This window comes from Gorilla gorilla, chromosome 5 (genome assembly GCF_029281585.2).
Source record: "Gorilla gorilla gorilla isolate KB3781 chromosome 5, NHGRI_mGorGor1-v2.1_pri, whole genome shotgun sequence".
NCBI lineage: Eukaryota > Metazoa > Chordata > Mammalia > Primates > Hominidae > Gorilla > Gorilla gorilla.
The window spans coordinates 182,010,537-182,031,862 of NC_073229.2; the positions used below are offsets into that span (position 1 = coordinate 182,010,537).

General features: G+C 44.9%; 1 protein-coding gene across 1 annotated transcript in view; it reads left to right on the forward strand.

Annotated features, from left to right (window-relative positions):
- SNX9 (sorting nexin 9) overlaps positions 1-21,326 on the forward strand; it is a 228,538-nt gene that overhangs the window by 56,157 nt on the left and 151,055 nt on the right. Inside the window, exon 3 of the mRNA XM_063707984.1 lies at positions 8,286-8,329. The gene's annotated coding sequence lies outside the window, so the exon portion shown is untranslated. The remainder of the gene's footprint in view (positions 1-8,285; positions 8,330-21,326) is intronic.

Genomic DNA, 21,326 nt, shown 5'->3' on the forward strand with positions numbered 1-21,326 from the left:
GGACAGGTCCCAGCCCACTGCACAGAGGCAGCCGAGGTGCAGAGGTCGCATGTCCAGAGGCATGTGGAAGAAGTCTGCTGTGGGGGTGGAGGTAGGTAGCAGGTGAGCCAGGCGACCTCGGCAGGAGCCAGAACAAGTAGGGCCTTGTGCACGAGTAAGAGGTTCAGCGTAAGTTTTCCTGAGGGCGATGAGAAGCCATGGAATGGTTTAAAGGGCAGCAGCAATATAAGGAGATATTTGCATGTCAGAAGACTTAACATGTGAAAAGCAAAACTGAAAGGGGCAAAATGCATTGCAAGGATATCAGTTAGGGAGCTTTGGCTGCCGTCCAGGGAAGAGATGATCAATCCCCGAGATCCAGGAGGAGGCAACTGGGATGGGACAGTCTGGGCAGCGTCTAGATTTCCAGTACATGCACTTGATGGCAGGATAAGGTGCTGAGTTGGATTGGAGGAGGGAGGACATTAAGAGGTGAAGGATGTCAGAGTCTGGGGAGCCAAAGTGTTGTTTTTGAGCAGGAGCAGAGAGCAGGCTCCAGCGGAGGCGATGAGGTCGCCTGTGCACGTGTTAAAGGTGAGGTGCTATGGCACGATTAATTGGAGAAGCTGCGAGTGAGCAGTTTGATATTCCTGGACACCCTCTCTGGAGTTTGGAGAACTGGCAGTCTGCACAGACCCTGAGATCCCCTGAAGAAAGCGTCTGGACTGAACAGACGAGAGCCAACTTGAGATGAAGGTGCACAAGGGCAGAGGAGCCTGCCCAGGGGACCGCGAAGGGATAGTGTCAGAGAGAAAGAGGCAGACGCAGCCCAGAGGGAGAGGACCCAATGGAAAGGCCAGCCAAGCTGCACTGGGCTTGGCAGTGAGGAAGGGATTGGGAAAGAGACTTTCCAGGGGAGTGGAGGAGGTGGAGGAGTGGAGGAGGTGGGGGAGTGGAGGAGGTGGAGGAGGTGGAGGAGGTGGGGGAGTGGAGGAGGTGGAGGAGGTGGAGGAGGTGGGGGAGTGGAGGAGGTGGAGGAGGTGGGGGAGTGGAGGAGGTGGGGGAGTGGGGGAGTGGAGGAGGTGGGGGAGTGGAGGAGGTGGGGGAGTGGAGGAGGTGGGGGAGTGGAGGAGGTGGAGGAGGTGGGGGAGTGGAGGAGGTGGAGGAGGTGGAGGAGGTGGAGGAGGTGGAGGAGGTGGAGGAGTGGAGGAGGTGGGGGAGGTGGGGGAGTGGAGGAGGTGGAGGAGGTGGAGGAAGTGGGGGAGTGGAGGAGGTGGAGGAGGTGGGGGAGTGGGGGAGTGGAGGAGGTGGAGGAGGTGGAGGAAGTGGGGGAGTGGAGGAGGTGGAGGAGGCGGAGGAGGTGGGGGAGTGGAGGAGGTGGAGGAGGTGGAGGAGGTGGGGGAGGTGGGGGAGTGGAGGAGGTGGGGGAGTGGAGGAGGTGGAGGAGGTGGAGGAGGTGGAGGAGGTGGAGGAGTGGAGGAGGTGGGGGAGGTGGGGGAGTGGAGGAGGTGGAGGAGGTGGAGGAGGTGGGGGAGTGGAGGAGGTGGGGGAGTGGAGGAGGTGGAGGAGGTGGGGGAGTGGAGGAGGTGGAGGAGGTGGGGGAGTGGAGGAGGTGGGGGACTGGAGGAGGTGGAGGAGGTGGAGGAGTGGAGGAGGTGGAGGAGGTGGAGGAGGTGGAGGAGGTGGGGGAGTGGAGGAGGTGGGGGAGTGGAGGAGGTGGAGGAGGTGGGGGAGTGGAGGAGGTGGGGGAGTGGAGGAGGTGGAGGAGGTGGGGGAGTGGAGGAGGTGGGGGACTGGAGGAGGTGGAGGAGGTGGGGGAGTGGAGGAGGTGGAGGAGGTGGAGGAGGTGGAGGAGTGGAGGAGGTGGAGGCGGTGGAGGAGGTGGGGGAGTGGAGGAGGTGGGGGAGTGGAGGAGGTGGGGGAGTGGAGGAGGTGGGGGAGTGGAGGAGGTGGAGGAGGTGGGGGAGTGGAGGAGGTGGGGGAGTGGAGGAGGTGGGGGAGTGGAGGAGGTGGGGGAGTGGAGGAGGTGGAGGAGGTGGGGGAGTGGAGGAGGTGGGGGAGTGGAGGAGGTGGAGGAGTGGAGGAGGTGGGGGAGTGGAGGAGGTGGAGGAGGTGGAGGAGGTGGAGGAGTGGAGGAGGTGGAGGCGGTGGAGGAGGTGGGGGAGTGGAGGAGGTGGGGGAGTGGAGGAGGTGGGGGAGTGGAGGAGGTGGGGGAGTGGAGGAGGTGGAGGAGGTGGGGGAGTGGAGGAGGTGGGGGAGTGGAGGAGGTGGGGGAGTGGAGGAGGTGGGGGAGTGGAGGAGGTGGAGGAGGTGGGGGAGTGGAGGAGGTGGGGGAGTGGAGGAGGTGGAGGAGTGGAGGAGGTGGGGGAGTGGAGGAGGTGGAGGAGGTGGAGGAGGTGGGGGATTGGAGGAGGTGGGGGAGTGGAGGAGGTGGGGGAGTGGAGGAGGTGGGGGAGTGGAGGAGGTGGAGGAGGTGGAGGAGGTGGGGGAGTGGAGGAGGTGGAGGAGGTGGAGGAGGTGGGGGAGTGGAGGAGGTGGGGGAGTGGAGGAGGTGGGGGAGTGGAGGAGGTGGGGGAGTGGAGGAGGTGGAGGAGGTGGAGGAGGTGGGGGAGTGGAGGAGGTGGAGGAGGTGGAGGAGGTGGGGGAGTGGAGGAGGTGGGGGAGTGGAGGAGGTGGGGGAGTGGAGGAGGTGGGGGAGTGGAGGAGGTGGAGGAATGGAGGAGGTGGGGTGGTGGAAGAGGGATGTGGGAGGGAAGATGAGAGTTGGGCCAGAAGTGAGAGGCTGCAGCTGGAGGGGATGCCCAGGAGAGAAAGCATCTTTGTAAGTGGAACAGATGTGAGCGTGAGTGGGTTCCACACTGGTAGGAGGAAGCCGTAGAGAGGAGGAGGTTGAAGATAAGGAGGGGGGCTTCCAAGGTGAAGCAGAGGGTGAGGGGCAGAGCACAGATGGGGCGATCTGCCTCAGATAGGGGGAGGAAGGCCCTGCGGTCATCGACCCACGTGTCTGCCTTAGGAATGGCCCCGTCTGCAACAGACGGGTGTCTGCACACCTGCCGGGGTCTCCTTCCTCTGGCATACTTGGGGAAAGCTGGGAGGAGTGCCAGATCACATTTCCTCTTGCGTTGGTCCGCGCTGCAACCCCTCACCTCCGAAGCCTTCACATCTGCTGTGCTCTCTGCTCTCTTCGCTGCTCATCTCCCTTGAGACCCAGGACAAACTTCATCTTCTGAAATGTGCTCCTCCCTCCCCGATGGCCTGGGGAGAGGGAGAGAGGGATCACACTTCTTCCCACTGTCTGTCCAAAGCAGTGTGAGGCCTGTCTTTTAATTCCCCCTAGTCCCATGAATCCAAGGCCACTGGTCACAGTGCAGTGATGAGGCACAGCACCTCTGTCTCGTGCTATCCCAGTCTCAGGGAAGTCCTCAGTGGCTTTTTCCTGTGGCTGTGGGTAAACAATGGGGAAGGCAGTTCAGTTTCCCAGGGCTGGCTGTGTTGCTGATCAACACAAACGCCATGCAAAGACTTTAGCAGGGGCCAGGTGCAGTGGCTCACACCTGTAATCCCAGTACTTTGGGAGGCCGAGATGGGTGGATCACCTGAGGTCAAGAGTTTGAGACCAGCCTGGCCAACATATAGTGAAACCCAATCTCCACTTAAAATACAAAATTAGCTGGGCGTGGTGGCACACGCCTATAGTCCCAGCCACTTGGGAAGCTGAAGCAGGAGAATTGCTTGAACCCGGGAAGTGGAGGTTACAGTGAGCCGAGATCGCACCACCACACTCCAGCCTGGGTGACGGAGGAGACTCTGTCTCTCAAAAAAAAAAAAAAAAAAGAAAGAAAACTTTAGCAGCAGGCTGGCTCTTGCTGGGAGCCTTGAAAGTTTTTAAAAAATCAGGACCCAATCCAGTTTTCTTTCAGAGAAAGAAACCGGATCTTTCTCCTCCAGGCCAGTCGTATGCCAGGAGGCTTGGCCCATTTTCCCTTGGTATCTCCACTCCGGTGGCCAACACCCCTCATGTCCTACCATTGACTGACTTTACAGTGCCCCAGCAGTTACCTCCATTTTTCCCCCTATTGCTTTTTACACTTGAAAAGTCAAGACATTTTCTGAAAGTAAAGAGCAGTCCCTCTCCAAGAGAAATTCTGCACTCCTTCTTAGAACAATTGCTTCAAACAGTAGCCACCTTCTGTTTTCATAAATTTGCCACCAGCACAATTATAAAAGGGCAAGGTGGGGAGAGATGGGGAAGACTTGTCCTCCCATGCTTTCTATTTTCTCTACTGAGTAGGAGACAAGATCACTTGCTGAAAAGGAGGAGAAAGGTGGAGAGTCATGTTTGAGGAGTGTGGAGACAGTTCTAAGTAGCTGCTACCGGGAATGGAAGAGAGGATGGAATGAGGGAGGTTGGGGACCATGGTTTGGCGGTGACATTGTCTGCCCCAGATGAACTCAGCACCCAGGTGTGCAGACAGAGAAGATAAATTTAGCCAGAGTTAAGATTCTTCTAAGTGGATGAACAGAAGGAAAATGGAAACCGGAATTCAAGTTTTGGCAAGAGGGAAGTTGAAAAACCAGCCCACGGAATGTAGCTGGATTTGTGAATTGGGACCCTTGATTTTGAATAATAGACACCAACCCATACTAGTACAAATTAAAAGGGAATGTAACTGCTAATAATTGGGAAGCACAGGGGCGACAGGAGCTAGGGGCTCAGATGACATCATTGGGCCTCTCAATTCTCATTCCACCATCCAGCCTGGTGTTCCTCCATGGGCAGAATGAGAGGAGGCCATGGTCACAAGAACTCCCACTTGTATCACCCCAGGACAACAGCCACAGAGAAATGACACGTTCTCTCTCCCATTATGGAAAAAAAATCCTGGGAGAAGATTCTGATGGGCCTGGCCTGGCTCACATGATTACTCCAGGCTAGGAAGGTGGACGCTCAGGGGTGCAGGCCACAGGTCCTTAAGTTTTCAGTGGGGAAGAAACTCTCCCATCACATCTTGAAGAAAGAGAATGTTGCTACTAGAAGCAGGCACCAGAAAGAAACAACATCCACCCACCTCAAGAGAAGCAAATGAGGACCAAAGGAGGCTGAGAGATGGAAAGAAAGTAGAAAGCAAAGAGCCTGGTGATGGTTCCTAGTGGGGTGGGGTGGCCCCAGGTCCCATGGGCCTCTTAGAATGTGGCTTGGCTCCCGTAGGTTTGTTTGCTACAGGAGGTCTGGTCTCTGGTGGATGAAGGATGGTGGAGTTACTGCAAAAGCAAAGACATTGAGATCCATTGGAGCCAGATGAGAATCTCAGGTATGATATTTACAGGCTATGTGCCTGAGACAAATCCTTCACTTCTCCGAGGAATCCACTCTTCATCTGCAGAAGGGAAATTAAAATAATTACATTGCGGGATGATCAAGGGCAATAACTGAAATCAGATATTAAAATTCCTATAAAGTGTCTCAGTGCAAGCACCCAACAAATATTAGTGTCCCTCCCCATTGAAAATTCAAATTGCCAAGCCAGTGAATTTCCTTCAAGTTCTGTTACATAATGACCTTTAAAGGAGGCAAAAGCAGCCGGGTATGGTGGCTCACGCCTGTAATCCCAGCACTTTGGGAGGCGAAGGCGGGTGGATCATGAGGTCAGGAGATCAAGACCACGGTGAAACCCCGTCTCTACTAAAAAATACAAAAAATTAGCCAGGCGCAGTGGCGGGTGCCTGTAGTCCCAGCTACTTGGGAGGCTGAGGCAGGAGAATGGTATGAACCTGGGAGGTGGAGCTTTCAGTGAGCAGAGATCATGCCACTGCACTCTGGCCTGGGAGACAGAGCGAGACTCCATTTAAAAAAAAAAAAAAAAAAAAAAAGGAGGCAAAAGCAGTCAGTAAATTCTCAACAAGTATCGAAGTGAATGATGAATGAATGAACGCATATAAAATGAGGCCTCTTTTAAACAGTCATCCCATCATTAACAGAAGACATATTGCTCTTTTAACAGTGTTTTCTGTTGTTTCAGTGATGCCTGTCTTTAACGCTGGAATAACTATACAGTGGCGCCCTTGTCTGATGAAATCATCAGTTTCTGAAGGGTCAAGTTGCAGTATTTATCATCATGCTTTCTCTCCCCATTTTAGGAAATACTTTACTGCTAAAATGGGGAATGGCAAACCATCCAGTGAATTCCTCCTGCTGGTGCTGTTGCCAGCAGGTTGAGCCTAAAGGACTTGAAAGGCACTGCTGCTGCACCTGCAGTGGGACTAGCTGTCAGGGCAGCCTCCGGAGTGGTAGGAACAGCTAAGTGGTGCTCCGTATGCAGCTGCTCTCAGCAGTCAGGTTTATTCACAGGCTTCTCCAACGTTTAGAGCTATGCTGAGCACAGACCACAGGTAAAGAGGCCAGTCCTCGCCATTGTCAATGAGCCTATTACCCAATTGGGAGTTAGATCAGATTTTTTTTTGTATTAATTTCCTATTACTGCCATAACAAATAACAGCAAACCAGAGGCTTAAAACAATAGAAATGTATTGTTTCCCAGTTCTAGAGGCTAGGAACTCAAAACCTCAAAATGAAGGTGTCAGCATGACCATGTTCTCTCAGGGGGCACTACGGGAGGGTCCCTTCTTGCCTCATCCCAGCTTCGGGTGGTTGCCAGCAATCCTAAGCCTTTCTGGTCTTCAAGCTGCATTACTTCAATTTCTGCCACCATCATCACTGTGAATCTATTCGTGCCCAAATTGCCACCTTTCAGTATAAGGACACCAGTTACTGGATTAGGACCTACCCCAATTCAGTATGACTTCATCTTAATTTGATTACATCTGCAAATACCCTATTTCCAAGTGTCTTTTGGGAAGACAAAATTCAACCCACAGCACTTCCTAATGAATATTTCTTATATTCATGAAAAAACTGAGAGAGCAAGAACTAGATGCCACACAGGTGAAATTCATGTCAAATCCAGGGAAGAGAGAATTACCTTGAGTGAGGTGAGGGAGTAGTAAATCTTGAAGAATGGTTAGGAGTTAGATAGAAATGAGGATAAGGACATGTTATCGTCATAAGAACCATTTCTTGATCATCTACTCTGCATTAGACACTGTGCTGGATGCTTTGAATACATGATCTCTAATCCCCCATTATCTGCAATCTATTAGAAAATGGATTCTGAAGATGTAACATGACTTTTTCAAAGTCACACAGTTGGATGGTGGTAAGGAGAGAATTTTTACCCAGGTCCAACTGATGCAAAAGCAATCTAGCTTAAGGACCAGTCCACTGCACTGCACAGGCTCCTAGGTGGAAACAGGGAGCAAAAATGTGATGTGAGTGCTATGAGTATGTGGAGTATGAGTATGAGTATGTTGTAGAGGATCAACATCACCTGTCTGGCCTGAATGACAGCCTCCTGCCGGGAGGGCAGCCGATGAGCTGGACAGGTAGGTCAGAACCACATGGTGAAGGCTTCCCTGTCACAATCCCTGTCTAGGAGTTACTAGAATAAGGGAACCCTGGAAGTGAATTAGCAGGAGAGTCCTGTTTCCAGCTGCCAGTCATGGGACAGGGGGTGGAAAATATATGTGAGAAAAAAAATGTGTATGTGTATTACTCAGATTGCACATTGGAGACAATTGCTATAATTCCTCAAGCTTTCAACAAGGACAATGGAAAGAGCCAGCAGATGTGTTCAGGTCCAATTTCTGGTACTGCCTGGCCTTAGGCAAATCCCTTAGTCTTTCTGTGACTCAGTTTCCTCTTCTCCCAAAGGAAGATAATGATGCCTTCCTGAGCCTCCTCATGGTATCATTGGGAGAGCCACCAGGATAGTGTGTTTGGAAGTATTACTACGGACCTAAGAGCCTGGGCAAGACGCTGTTGGTGGCCGTCTTGAAGCATGGACCTTCCCTGCAATTGCTTTAGAATTAATGAAAAAGACAAAAAGTTAATGTAAATGTCATTTTAAAAGACAAATAATGTAATTAGATTTGGGTGTTCTGGTTTTTTCCTGGGTGGTGGGGAAGGGTCTACGCAGACAACTGTATGTGTTCGAGTCGCAGGGCCTGGGTTGGAGTCTCACCTCCACCACTTGAAAGAAGTGTTAAGGTCTCTGTCAGTCTCTTGTGCTCTGAGTTTAATCTTTCCTACTGGCAAAATGGGTACAGTCAGTACACAGAGACTTCCCGTGAAGATTAAATTCAATCCAATATGTGAAGTACCTGATGTAACAGATATTTGATTAATATCCACTGTTGTTATTATTCTAGAATGGAATGAGTTTGCTTGTCTTATCATCTTCTTTTTCCAGGCACTGACAAGAAAAGTCTCCATTGCTCGGGGGAGAAACAAAGGGTGAGTAAGCTATTCTCTCCTTTGGGGAAAAAAAGTCTGTCTTCTATAGTTTCCTTTGTGCAAATATTTGTTCTAGTCTATTTCGTTTACTAACAATGGGGCTGTTCGGAATGTGTAGTTTTCATGAGTTTCAAAGAATCTTCTTTATTCCCCTTCTCTGAGTTTTATTTGGGCTATGACATTCCAAGGGCCGGCTCTGAGGCCAGCCAGCCTGCAGACCTATGGTGACAGGACCCCAAGGTCCCGCCTGGCTCTCCTGCCTGGCTCTCTCCTCCACCGTCTCCTGGTTCGCTGGGCTGCCTGGTGAGTAAGCCTCCTGCTCCGTCCCTGCTTACTTCATTGCAAAATGAGGGTGGTAAAAACATTTACTAACCTCAACAGGATGTTGTGGCAATTAGTGGATAAATAATTATAGAGCACACTCACATGTAATGCTCCTGATAAAGCTACATTTATTTTTAGGAGCTCACAAAAGTAAGATTTTCCTTCTGAGCGTCCAGGGGTGACTCTTGGCGTGGCCTGTGATTTGGCTTCTGGTTGGGTGTGCCTCCATCCTCCTAGGGACAGAATTCTGAACATCCCAACTACAGGCCCATTTCCCTAGAATGTAGCCTTCCAGGACCAGAATTCTCTCCTTTTCAGCAGCACTGAATGGATATCATAGAGTTGTCAGTTAAATTTTCCAGGACTCTCTGTTAAATTTGAATTTAAGATAAACAATAAATAATATTTTAGTAGAAGGATGTCTTGCTTCTGTTACTACTATTGCATGAATCATAATTATTCAAACAATTATTCATCATTTATCTGAAATTCAAATTTAACTGGACCTTCTTTTCTCTTTCTTTCTTTCTTTCTCTCTCTCTCTCTTTCCTTCCTCTTTCTTCTTTCTTTCAATTTTTTGCAAAATCTGGCAAACCTAGGGGTCCACAATGTTGTGTAGCAACCTCTCAGGACGATGACATTTAGAAGAAGCATAATGTGGACCTTCAAGGAAGCACAAACTTGTTCTTGGTGTTAATGTATGACATGCAATTCTGCACCCAAATTATGTAATGCTCCTCATTGAGGCAGAAGTCTTCAAATGGGACTGCTCACCTAGTCCTGCCTTCTACAGTTGTGACCCTAATAGTCAGGTAGTGTCCATCCCATGTGCCTATATGTAACAATATAGAGAGTGTTTCTTTAACTCTAGGACTTTGTGAAGATGAGAAAATGTTTGAGAAGGATTGAACCTCACACTCAGTAGCAGAATATTTGGTTGAACTTATACCATTCATGTTTTTCAAGGTCAAAAAAAAAATAGTCAACAGCAGCAATTTCACATGTTCAACCTATCCCTGCAAGCTCCCATTCGAGAAACCATTGCAGACACAGAGCAGGCTCTGCCGTCTGGCTCCTTCACCTCCGTCACCGAGCTGGATCTGCTTCTGGGTGACGTGACCACCTGCTCTGTTAGGACATTTGCTCTGTTGGGGCATGTACTCTGGTAGAGTGCTTGCTTCCAGCATTATGCCCTTAAGATGAGGTCTCAGTCTATGCTTATGTATTTTCCCAAGGTAGTGAGTGTTTACGAATTGACTTCAATGGAAGGAAGGCCTTGGTTCTTACAAAATTCTCTGGAAAAGGATGATTGTGGAGATTAAGTTCTGGTAATAACTAAGTAGCTTAGTAAGACTAAAGCCTGAAATAATAAGGGCAATTTTTTGAAAAATATTTTAAAAACCTAGAGAGTGAGCAGAAGCAGGTAGAAACTGGAGTGGAATTTACTCTTGGAAGATGAGATTTCGGAGTTTATAGCTTCTTTTATTTTTTATTTTTCTTGAGAGAACTTCCCTTACCACCGTCCCCCTTATAGGCAGAAAACATCAGCCTTACTGGCTTGAGGTAGATGTAATATATACAACAACAGTATCACAAAGTGTATGTGTGTGTGTGTGTGTGTGTGTGTGTGCATATGTGCAGTGTAGGGCATCAGAGTATGCCACCCCAAAATATGCCACTTTGGCGTAAAGATATTTTGAGCTAAAGGCAAATGAGAATCAACAGACGCAGAAAGAAGGCTCCTTGGAGCTTCCGTTATCTGACTACAAACAGAATATCCTGAAAAATAGGACTGCAATAATCCCCCCTCCCAGGGGAGTTTTGTGGCCATGAGGACAGAGTCAGCACCAAGATGGGTCCACATGTAGACCTTACTAAAAAACCCTATCTACTGTTAGTTTCCCCCATATATCTACCTTCTCACAGTTTGCCACCCAGAAAAGCAGAAACTCCTTTTCCTTGTCTTGTCACTACTCTAAAATTTTATTGTTCTTTGTTAAAGTAAGAAATATGGCCAAGTTCTAACCACTCCTTTGAGTTACTCATGACTGAGTTCTCCTGTGCGTATACACACTGACCTGTTGATAAACTGTTTTTCTCTTGTTAATTTCTCTTGTTAATGTCTCTGTCAATTTAATTTCCAGAGCCCCAGATAGGGAACCTAGGAGGGGAGGGAGAGGATAGGTTATCCTCCCCAACAGAAGCATATGGAACTCCACTGCTATAAGGTTCTTATGAAGCATATCAAGCTGTACGATATTACCTCGAAGTGGATTGTGATAAAGTTGTGTATTGTAATCACTACAGTAACTACTAAAAAATGCAAAGAGGCAAAAATACTAGATGTTGTTATTTTTATAAATGTTAAGAAGATTTTATGTAAAAGAAGGTAGGGGCTGGGTGCAGCAGCTTACGCCTGTAATCCCAGCACTTTGGGAGGCCAAGGCGGGTGGATCATGAGGTCAGGAGTTCAAGACCAGCCTGGCCAAGATGGTGAAACCCCATCTCTACTAAAAAGACAAAAATTAACCGGGTGTGGTGGCATGTGCCTGTAATCCCAGCTATTCTGGAGGCTGAGGCAGAGAACTACCTAAACCCCAGAGGCGGAGGTTGCAGTGAGCCGAGATCACGCCACTGCAGTCCAGCCTGGCGACAGAGTGAGACTATCTCAAACAAACAACAACAAAAAAAGAAGGTAGAGAAGGGAAAATAGGGGAAATAAAAATAGATGAGAAAGTAAGAAATAAATATGAAGCCAGTAAACTTAAACCATATCAGACAAGCAAGGTCTAATTATATGCTGTCTTCAAGAAAAGCATTTTAAATATAGACACACAAAAAGGATAAAAGCAAAAAGATGAAAGATGTTATTATGGAAATGATAAGCATAAGAAAACTGGGGTGGCTATATTACTTTTGGAGAAAATAGAAGCAAGAGATGGAGTATTACTAAAGAGAAAGAGAAAGATTTTATAATTCCAAAAGGTCAATACATCAGGAAGAAATAATAATATACAGTACTTCAAACTACCTGCCGCAAAAAATGACAGAGATAAAGGAAGAAGAAGACGATCCCCAATCATGATTGGAGATTTTAACACCTGCCTCTCAGGAACTGATAGAACAACTAGAACAAAAAACATTATTATCAAGAAAATGGAAGCTATGAATGACACTATCAACCATCTTGACTTCATGGATATTTATGAAACACCACATCTAACAAATGCAGAATAATCATTCTTAGCAAGTGCACATAAACCATTAACCACGGTAGAGCATGTCATACACATCTCAGTAAATTTTGAAAGACTAACATTTTAAAGTATGTTCTCTGTCCACAAGTGAATTAAATTAGAAACCAATAAGATATCTAAAAAAGCATCAAATATTTAAAAATTAAACATTTTTCTAAATACCTCCTTTTTTTTTTTTTTTTTTTTGTGACAGAGTCTCACTGTCACCCAGGCTGGAGTGCAGTGGCTCAATCTTGGCTCACTGCAACCTCTGCCTCCCAGGTTCAAGCAATTCTCCTGCCTCAGCCTCCTGAGTAGCTGGGATTACAGGCGCCCGCCACCATGCCTGGCTAATTTTTGTATTTTTAGTAGAGAAGGGGTTTCACCATCTTGGCCAGGCTGGTGTTGAACTCCTGACCTCGTGATCCACCCGCCTCAGCCTCCCAGAGTGCTGGGATTACAGGCGTGAGCCACCATGCCCAGCCAATACCTCCTTTTTAAAGAAGAAATCACAAGATAAATTAGAAAATACTTCAAACCAAACAATAATAAAAATATGACATATCAAAATGTATAGATCATAAATGAGTAGAGAAAAAAATTACAACTTTAAATGTTTACATTAGAAAGAAAGAAAGGCTTAAAGTCAACTATCCAAGTATCCATCTTTAAAAAAAATGAGCAATATATACCCAAAGCAAGCAGAAGAAAAGAAATGTCAGAATTCAATGAAATAGAAAATAAACAAAAATAGAGAAATATTTAAAGACAAATTTGATTCTTTGAAAAGGTTAATCAAATTAATAAACCCTAACAAGACTGATCAAGTAAAAATAAAGGGAAAAAAATAATTTTTCAATATCATAAACGAGAGTATGGGATATCACTTCAGACCTTATAGTTATCAAAAGGAATTTTTTTTTTTTTTTAGACGGCGTCTCACTCTGTCACCCAGGCTGGTGTGCAGTGACGCAATCTTGGCTCACTGCAAACTCTGCCTCCCAGGCTCAAGCGATTCTCCTGCCTCAGCCTCCCGAGTAGCTGGGATTACAGATGTGTACCACCACACCCAGCTAATTTTTGTATTTTTAGTAGAGATGGGGTTTCACCATGTTGGCCAGGCTGGTCTCAAACTCCTGACCTCAGGTGATCCTCCTGCCTTGGCTTCCCAAAGTGCTGGGATTACATGCATGAGCCACCAAGCCCACCTGGAAATATTATCAACAGCTTTATGTCAATAAATTTAACAACTTAAATGAAATTAATAGATGCCTTGAAAAATACAGCTTACAAAAACTAACACAGATGAAATTTTAAAAATCTGAATATCTTTATATCTACCAAAGAAATCAAATTCACACTCAAAAACTTTCCTACACTGTTTCTCTGGCAAATTAAACACTTAAGAAAGAAATATACCATAGTGAACATTTAAGGAACATATTAAACATTTAAGGAAGAAATGATACCCATCTTACCCAACTCTTAGGAAATAGAAAAGAAAAGCAAAGGCCAGACGCAGTGGCTCACATCTGTAATCCCAACACTTTGGGAGGCCGAGGCGGGCAGATCACGAGGTCAGGAGTTTGAGACCAGCCTGGCCAACATGGTGAAACCCTGTCTCTACTACAAATACAAAAATTAGCCAGGTGTGGTGGCGGGCGCCTGTAATCCCAGCTACTTGGGAGGCTGAGGCAGGAGAATTGCTTGAACCTGGGAGGCGGAGGTTGCAGTGAGCCGAGATCGCACCACTGCACTCCAGCCTGGCTGACAGAGCAAGACTCCATCTCGAAAAAAAAAAAGAAAGAAAGAAAAGAAAAGCATATTTCTCAATTCATTCTATGTGGCTGTCCTAGCCCTGACACCAAAACCTGTCAGAGACATTATTAGAAAAAAAGAAAATGATAAACCAAAATACCTTATGAATAAAGTCCTTAACAAGATATTAGCAAACCAAATCCAACAATAAAAAAGAAATAATAGATCATGACCAAGTGGGGTTTATTCCAGGATTGTAAGGTTGGTTTAACATTCAAAAATCAGCAATGTAACCAACTATATTAACAGAATAAAGAATAAAAACCACATGATCATTTCACAGATGCAGAAAAACCATTCAACAAAAATCAACTCATTCATGAAATTTTAAAAATTTCAGTAATCTAGGAATAGAACTGATAAAGAGATCTATTGAAAACCTACAGCCTACATCATACTTAATGGTGATTTACTGAACACTCGCCCCATAAGATCAGGAAAAATGTAGAGATGGCCATTCTCACCATTTCTGTTAAACATTGTACTGGAGATCTGTGGTGGTCATGAGAATACACTTTGTACACCTGCTACTAAAGAGAATGTAATTGACCAAGGGCCCCAGCCATTGAACTCTGAAATTGACTGGAGTCACAGGACTCTGGCTTGGTGATATTCCTTGCAGATATTCCTCATGCAGCATAGCAGTCTAGAATGCTTCCACCTACTCGTCCTTCCCTTTCTCCTTTACTTTCTCACATCAGTGTCTGATGGCTCCTCCAGCTTGTGGGAATCCCTCTGCATTTTGTATCCTACAAGCATTTTCCACAATAAAATCCTTGTTTTTTTAAGAGACAGACAGGGTCTCGGTCTGTCAGCCAGGCTGGAGTGCGGTGGCACAATCATAGCTCACTGTAGCCTTGATCTCCTGGGCTCAGGTGATCCTCCTGCCTCAGCCTCCCGAGTAGCTGGGATTACAGGCACTTGCCACTACATCTGGCTAAATTTTTTAAAAAATTGTTTGATAGAGACCGTGTTTTGCTATGTTGCCCAGACTAGTCTTGAACTCCTGGGCTCAAATGATCCTCCCACCTCAGCTTCTCAAAGTGCTAGGATTATAGGCATGAGCCACCATGCCTGGCCGATCCTTGCAAGTTTAATTCTATCTTTGCATCTACTTCTTGGAGCATCTGACTAACCCAAGGTGCAGTAAAATGATAAGGTAAGTGTAATAAGGCAAGAAAAGGAAATAAAAGACAAACAGATTGGGAAAAGGAAAGTGGAATGGTTCCTATTTGTAGATAACAGATTGTTTATATAGAAAATCCTAAACAATCAACACAACAAAAATTATTAGAACTCATTAAAGATTTTAGCAAGGTCTCAGGATGCAAGGTCAATATGTAACAATCAATTGCATTTTTATATACTAGCAGCAAACTATAAGACAATAAATTTTTTAATTTCATTTAAAATCACAATAAAAAACATGAAATACTTTGGGATAAATTTAACAAAAGATGTGCAAAGACTTTGACCCTGAAAACTACAAAACATTGATATAAGACTGTGCCTACTGAGTTTACAGCTCTCTGTGTCTCTAACCTGAGCTCTGCACCCTATAACAGAGAGGTGCTAGAACTATCTCCACTTGCTTTAGTCTAATAAATGATCCCCATTCCATAAAACCATGGACATTCTGATGCTTCCCATGAAACATCATGACCTTTCCCCACCCTGTGTATCAATTTGGGCTACAGGGTGCCCAGATATTTGGTCAAGTATTATTCTGGGTGTGTCTGTGATGGTGTTTCTGGGTGACAATAACATCTGAATCGGTACACTGAGGAAAGCAGATTGCCCACCCTGATGCGATTGAGCCTCATTCAGTTGAAGGTCTTACTAGAAAAAAAAAGGCTGACCCTCCCCTGAGTAAGAGAGAATTCCTTCTGCCTGACTGCCTTGGAAATGGAACATCAATTTTTTTCCTGCCTTCAGATTCAAACTGAAACCATAGGCTCTTCCTGGGTCTCAAGTCTACCAGTCTTTGAACTGCAACTACACCATTGACTCCTGGTTCTCTGGCCTTTGGACTCAAACTGGAGTTACGCCGTCAGCTCTCCTGGGTCTCCAGCTTGCCAACTCACCCTGAGGATCTTGAGATTTAGCCTCTGTAATCACACAAGCCAATTCCTTATAATAACTCAATCTCTCTTTCTCTCTCTCTCTCTCTCCCCCCACCACCCCTCTCTCTGTGTATATGTGTGTGTGTGTGTGTGTGTGTGTGTATTTGTGTGTATATACATACACATATATAGTACATATATATTTTTTCTGTCTCCTGGAGAACCCTGACCAATACACACTCCCAAGCAGCAGCAGCTCAGAAAAGCTCAGGGCATCATTATGTCATAATTTCCAACCCAAGACTGTACAGGTTACATCAACATTGGTCATTAATATCATCATTATGAATTCTGAGAATATGGGAAATATTCTATAATATTATAAATATATGATATAAATTAAATTTGTATAAATATTTGAATTCAAAAATAAATTAGATTTCACTAATAGCTAATTATCATTTTTATAAATTACCAACTCCTTACATATTCTTAAGCTATAAATTCTGTAGCGTAACTGAATGACCCGTGTTTTCATGAGACCTTAATATCCCCTGCAAATCCCAGCACAGTGCTGGATATAAGCAGTGTTCAATGAATCTTCATCAACTGGAACTGAGCCTTTTGTTTTAACATTACAAAGTTAGGAAACATAAACCAACTCTAATAATCAGAGCTAATATTATTGAATGCTTATTATCCAACAAGTACATACTCAGCACTTTGTGTGGCTATCTCAGTCTTCATAACAATCTATGAATATTATTGTTCCTACCATACAGATGAAGAAATTGATGATTAGCAAGGTTAAGTAACTTGTCCAAAGTTATATTGTTAGTAATAACAGAGAGAAGATACTAGAGATAAATCAGAAGCTCTTAATTTGGGGGTCTAGGGACACCCATATGTTGTCAATAAGCTTTCAAGGGTCTGAAAAACTATTTAAATATGGATATTAATTTTTTTTCAAGGGAAAAAGCCTGGAGGTTCTTTTAGCGGTTTATGAACCTTAGAAGATGAAAGTCACTGTCCAGCTACAGGATCATAAATCATTGAGCTAAGACATCAATAGTGAACTATGTCTGCATTGGCTTGTCTAGAAAGATTCCCATATTTCATTATTCTCATTCAACAGCTCTCATACTTGAAGCACAATTCTGCAGACGGTTAATTTCTTTTACAACTCAGAAAAATCAAAATTCTAAAAAGATGTTCTAGAACTAGTTTTCCCAGCGCTTCTAGGTAGGGGAATGTTAGACCAAAACCCACTAAATATTATAGGGTGGTGGAATCATCCCTTATAATACAGATTTAAATAATCCTTCACTAAATTTTGCAACATAAAGTTTTGTCGAAAGGTTCACAACATACAACTGTGCTTTGTTTTCCTGGAAAAGCCCATTTTTCTGTAAATTAAGTTGTATGTTAAATGCTTTAAATTAGGTGGCATGATATAGTGGATGGAGGCTATAGGATTGGAATCAGAAATCCTGGGTTCAAATTCTCACTTGGGCATTTAATAGCTGTATCACTGTGGGCAATTTACTTAATTCTCTGGGTCTCAATTTCCTCATCCTCAAAATGGGGATGAGAACATTTACTTTATAGGCCAATTGTAAAGAATAAGCAAAATAATTATGAAAAGGGCCTAATGATGTACCTGGTACAAAAGAGGCTCTCAAAAAATTTGTTTGGTGAAACCCCATCTCTACTAAAAATACAAAAAATTAGTGGGGCGTCGTGGCGGGCGCCTGTAGTCCCAGCTATTCGGGAGGCTGAGGTAGGAGAATGGCGTGAACCTGGGAGGCGGAGCTTGCAGTGAGCCGAGATAGCGCCACTGCACTCTGGCCTGGGCCACAAAGAGAGACTCCGTCTCAAAAAAAAAAAATTGTTTTTACTTAAGATTTGTCAACTATTTTCCAAAGTAATCACCCCTAGTTCACCTTTTATATAAATTTATATATTGCCACAACAGGTTTAGAAGCAGTATATTGCGGAACAAGGGTCAGCAAACTTCTTCTGTAAAGGGATGGCTAGTCGATATTATAGATTCAGGAGCCATATGGTCTCTGTTAAAACACCCCAACTCTGCCATTACAGGGTGAAAGCAGCCATAGACAATCCATGAATGAATGTGCTGTGTTCCAATATAACTTCATTTACAAAAAGAGGCAGCAGGCTGGATTTGGCCATCCCACTGTAGACGGCAAACTCTACTGTAGAAGAGAAGACTGTACAAACTTTGAGTTATACTGCCTGGATTCAAGTTCTGACTGCCATTTATCATCTGTGTGACCTTAAGCAAGTTATGTAACATCATTGTGCTTCAGTTTCCTCATCCACAAAATAGGGATAAATAACAGTACTTCTTCATAGAGTTGTTGTATTAAATGAGGTAAGAAACCTAAAAGTCCTCAATAATCACAGAATAAGCGCTCAGTCTCAGTTATTATTTTAACTGAAAGCGAGTGGCAGCTTTTACATCACTTAGGATTAAGTCCGAATGACAGAAACCCAAAGTAACAAAGGCTTGAACAAGAGAAGCGTATATTTGGCCCTCTCATCAGTTACGTCTGAGTGACCAGGGCAGCTCCACCATCCGCAGGGACCCAAGTTCCTTCTGTCTTGTTGCTTCACCAACTTCGACACGCGGTTTCCATTTCTGGGTCCACGCTGGTGTTCGCGTTCCAGCCATCAGGACCACTTTCCACACCGTAGCCAGGAAGGAGGAAGGCAGGGAGGACGGGTGCATCCACTCCCTCTAGAGATGCTGCACTCCCACGCCCTTGCCACTTATTTACCATTGTTTAGAACCTAGTCACATGGCCACAGGGAGTGCAAGGGGGACTGGGAAATGTAGTCTTGTTCCGAGTTTTCCCTGGGGGAATTCCATTTCCTGTAAGGAGAAAAAACAGGTATCAAGGTAAAACCTGCAGTATCTAACACAGCCTGGCTTTCCAATACCCAGCACATTAAAATCAAAACCTTTAATTTAATAACAAGAGTAAAGAAAGGTAGCTGATGGGGGCACTTTGAAATAGGAAGAGCACCACAAAGAAGAGAAGATAGGGCAGCGCAGGTGATTTCCTAAAGATTTTGTTCATTTGTGGCCTGTTTGTTGTGAGATTGACAGGGAGGGTCTGGGGTACAAAAATCATATCTGACAGTCCTTATTTTCTGCCTCCATTTACAAAGGATTGAGAGACTGGCACACAACCCCACTCTCCCCCCACCCCCAGCTCTGTTTTCTGTATTCTCAACCTAACCAGGGCAGTAATAGATAAGGTATGAGGTGGACTCGGTCCTTGGGAGGATTCACCTGGGAAGCTCTGGGACAACACAGGAGACCTGGCACTGCTTGTGAGCTCAGCTTTGACTCTATGACCAGGCCTTATCTCTGCAACCACAGCCCACCCCAGCCAATTGTCCTTGCATCCCAGCCAGCTTTGCCCTCCCTTTCATTCTGCTCTTGTGTTTGTCTTCCAGAAGTTGGGTGTAGGGTTCTGGGAGGAAACTCCTTTGTCTTTCTGGTTCTCTGTTCTCTCCCTAAGTAGCAGGAAACAGAAGTAGCAGCAGCAGCTTTCAGAATTAGGTGCTTCAAAGGCTGAAACAGCTGAATCCATTAAAATCCTGTGGTCTGGCTCCTAACTGTTTCGATCATCATTGTTGGAACGGTTTGGGAACCCACTGGATGAGAACAAATTTCGTTGGAGTCACTCTGATGCATTTTAGGGCTGTGACTATGGGTTTTTTAGCAAGATTGTTTTTGGTGTTTCAGTTTTGTTTATAAACAGATTGTATCAGAAGGTTTTTGAGTGAGCATCTGTCAGATTCTTGCAGTTCTAGCTTATGCCATTGAATACTTTGACATCATGTATTTTTCACCTCCCAAACTGCATATGCAGGTTAAATTAATTCAGTGACTCTAAATTAATGATGATAGTCTTCTATTGCTATTGTCTATTCCATTCAGAAGAAAGTTTTGTAGTCTTAGTACATACAATGGAAGTTATTTTTCCTAATAGCAAAGCAAAGAATAAACTGTCTCTTTCTTTGAAAGCCAATTAGTCCCCTCTGCAACTATGCAATCAGTCTCCTGTTTGAATTGGCTGAAAATGCCTGAAATAACCATAAACCATAGCACCTAGGACAATGCCTGGTCCTTGGTAGGTTTTCAATAAATGTATCTTGAATAAATAAATGAGAATCATGATTTTGCTTATGAGTATTTTTGAAAAGCTGTGCCCATCCTCCTCAACAAATACTTCTCTAGCACTTGGCAATGTGACACCTTTCTTCTCCTTGGCACAAACTGCAGGTGTTACAACAAAAATGTGGCAGGCTGTTAAGTCAGTCCAGAGCAATTGGTAATTAGCCCACATCAGGGCAACACTTGATATTTCCAGCAGGACAAGCTCTTGCATTGCACGGGGGTAATGATTGTTTTTCTCTTACGCCTTTCTCAGCTTGGATTCATTACCTCATCAACAAGTTACTAATTATTAAAATTTCCAGTCAACATGAGGGATACCTATTGGTATGATTATGAAGGAATCATTTAACAAGAGGTTTAGAAAAAATAATCCAGCAGAAAGCTAACCCCATTGAAAACACTCGAACCCTGGAACATTTAATTGAGGTGATCTGGAAACACAAGAACAGCAAAACTCCTTCATATTGTTGCTTGTCTCTTTGTTTTGGAGTTCCGTGGGATCCAGTACTTTTGAATTCAGTTATTTTACTTATTAATTTATTTTTCTAATTTTACCCCTCCCTCCCTCCTTCCCTCCATCCCTTCCTTCCTTCCTCCCTCCCTCCCTGCCTGCCTTCCTTCCTTCTTTTTTTTTTGAGACAGAGTCTCCCTCTGTTGCCATGTGGAATGCAGTGGTGCCATCTAAGCTCACTGCAACCTCCGCCTCCCGGGTTCAAGCGATTCTCCTGCCTCCACCTCCAAGTAGCTGGGACTACAGGCACGCACCACCACACCCAGCTAATTTTTGTATTTCTAGTAGAGATGGGGTTTCACCATGTTGGCCAGGATGATCTCGATCTCTCGTCCTCGTGATCTGCCCGCCTTGGCCTCCCAAAGTGCTGGGATTACAGGCGTGAGCCACTGTGCCCAGCCGATTTTTTTATTTTTTAATTGACAAAAATATATATCTTTATCAGGTACACTATGTTGTTTTACTACATGTATACAATGTAGAGTGGCTAAATGAAACTAACATGTGCATTACTTCACATACTTACCATTTTGGGGTGAAAACACAAAATCCACTCTCTTAGCAATTTTTGAAAATATATTTTTATTAACTAAAGGCACCATTTTCTACAATAGATCTCTTAAACTTAATCCTCCTGCCTAGCTGGGATTTTGATTCCTTTGACCAACATTCTCCCCAGCTGGCCTCCTACCTCTCCCCCAGCCCCTGGTCCTTCATATTATTAAGAGCCCTTCAATGCTCAGTGTTTTAAAAGAGCATGTGTTAATTATTTAAAGTATTTAGTGTGTTTGTTTTGGCTTCAACCTTGTCCAGTGGATGCTCAGAACTTTTT